The sequence below is a fragment of the Anopheles merus genome, unplaced genomic scaffold, assembly GCF_017562075.2.
Source record: "Anopheles merus strain MAF unplaced genomic scaffold, AmerM5.1 LNR4000149, whole genome shotgun sequence".
In the NCBI taxonomy this organism is placed as follows: Eukaryota; Metazoa; Arthropoda; class Insecta; order Diptera; family Culicidae; genus Anopheles; species Anopheles merus.
The window spans coordinates 50,001-52,500 of record NW_024427729.1 but is presented as its reverse complement, the minus strand read 5'-3'; the positions used below and the strand labels follow the sequence as shown (position 1 = coordinate 52,500).

Here is a 2,500-nt window from a genome sequence, read left to right as displayed (position 1 = left end):
TGTTGGAGGTTGAGTGCGCTGCTTACCAAACTTTGAACGCGGTAACTTGTACTCGGCACCGACATGGACACTTCCAAACCCAAGGAATGAGTTGTGAGTTTTACTAAGAGAAACAGGTAATTGGCAGCGTTACCTATAATTCTTGATATGTGCGGGGAGTTCCTTAAGGTTCTTCCTCCCAGAGATCGTCACTATCTGGGACGTACATTCATTTGTACCTACATAGGCACACGCTTTTGTAGAGAGCATATCAAGACGTGAAGTGTTATGTTGGAGGTCGAGTGCGCTGCTTACCAAACTTTGAACGCGGTAACTTGTACTCGGCACCGACATGGACACTTCCAAACCCAAGGAATGAGTTGTGAGTTTTACTAAGAGAAACAGGTAATTGGCAGCGTTACCTATAATTCTTGATATGTGCGGGGAGTTCCTTAAGGTTCTTCCTCCCAGAGATCGTCACTATCTGGGACGTACATTAATTTGTACCTACATTAGCGCACGCTTTTGTAGAGAGCATATCAAGACGTGAAGGGTTATGTTGGAGGTTGAGTGCGCTGCTTACCAAACTTTGAACGCGGTAACTTGTACTCGGCACCGACATGGACACTTCCAAACCCAAGGAATGAGTTGTGAGTTTTACTAAGAGAAACAGGTAATTGGCAGCGTTACCTATAATTCTTGATATGTGCGGGGAGTTCCTTAAGGTTCTTCCTCCCAGAGATCGTCACTATCTGGGACGTACATTAATTTGTACCTACATTGGCGCACGCTTTTGTAGAGAGCATATCAAGACGTGAAGGGTTATGTTGGAGGTTGAGTGCGCTGCTTACCAAACTTTGAACGCGGTAACTTGTACTCGGCACCGACATGGACACTTCCAAACCCAAGGAATGAGTTGTGAGTTTTACTAAGAGAAACAGGTAATTGGCAGCGTTACCTATAAGTCTTGATATGTGCGGGGAGTTCCTTAAGGTTCTTCCTCCCAGAGATCGTCACTATCTGGGACGTACATTAATTTGTACCTACATAGGCACACGCTTTTGTAGAGAGCATATCAAGACGTGAAGTGTTATGTTGGAGGTCGAGTGCGCTGCTTACCAAACTTTGAACGCGGTAACTTGTACTCGGCACCGACATGGACACTTCCAAACCCAAGGAATGAGTTGTGAGTTTTACTAAGAGAAACAGGTAATTGGCAGCGTTACCTATAATTCTTGATATGTGCGGGGAGTTCCTTAAGGTTCTTCCTCCCAGAGATCGTCACTATCTGGGACGTACATTAATTTGTACCTACATAGGCACACGCTTTTGTAGAGAGCATATCAAGACGTGAAGGGTTATGTTGGAGGTTGAGTGCGCTGCTTACCAAACTTTGAACGCGGTAACTTGTACTCGGCACCGACATGGACACTTCCAAACCCAAGGAATGAGTTGTGAGTTTTACTAAGAGCAACAGGTAATTGGCAGCGTTACCTATAATTCTTGATATGTGCGGGGAGTTCCTTAAGGTTCTTCCTCCCAGAGATCGTCACTATCTGGGACGTACATTAATTTGTACCTACATAGGCACACGCTTTTGTAGAGAGCATATCAAGACGTGAAGTGTTATGTTGGAGGTCGAGTGCGCTGCTTACCAAACTTTGAACGCGGTAACTTGTACTCGGCACCGACATGGACACTTCCAAACCCAAGGAATGAGTTGTGAGTTTTACTAAGAGAAATAGGTGATTGGCCGTTCTCACCTATAAGTCTTGATATGTGCGGGGAGTTCCTTAAGGTTCTTCCTCCCAGAGATCGTCACTATCTGGGACGTACATTAATTTGTACCTGCATTAGCGCACGCTTTTGTAGAGAGCATATCAAGACACGGGACGTGTTGTGTTGGAGGTCGAGTGCGCTGCTTACCAAACTTTGAACGCGGTAACTTGTACTCGGCGCCGGCATGGACACGCCCAAACCCTAGTCTTGATGTGTGCGGGAAGTTCCTTAAGGTTCTTCCTCCCAGAGATCGTCACTATCTGGGACGTGCATTAATTTGTACCTACTCTAGCGCACGCTTTTGTAGAGAGCATATCAAGACGTCTCGTAAGAGACAACACTTGTACTTGTACAAGTTTGAGTAACCCATTGTTGCAGGTCGAGTGTGTTGCATACCAAACTTTGAACGCGGTTACGCCACTCGGCGCCGAAAGGCACTCTTTAAACCCTAGGCAGGGGATCACTCGGCTCATGGATCGATGAAGACCGCAGCTAAATGCGCGTCATAATGTGAACTGCAGGACACATGAACATTGATAAGTTGAACGCATATGGCGCATCGGACGTTTAATCCCGACCGATGCACACATTCTTGAGTGCCTACTAATTACCAAAGTCTCATTTAGTTAACTACAGTGGCCGTCCGCGAAGGTGCCCGGGTCATCCGACGCACTGGGCGGTCGCTGTGCATAATGACGTGCTTGGTCCCCGTCTGCGGGTCCTCGGGCGTTGAAAGTGGACA

General features: G+C 46.8%; 1 non-coding gene across 1 annotated transcript; it reads left to right on the top strand.

The window, feature by feature from the left end:
- Nucleotides 1–2,202: 2,202 nt before the first annotated feature.
- On the top strand, nucleotides 2,203–2,360 carry LOC121601701. Its single transcript, XR_006006163.1, has one exon. It is a non-coding gene; the product is annotated as a 5.8S ribosomal RNA (ribosomal RNA).
- Nucleotides 2,361–2,500: the final 140 nt, after the last annotated feature.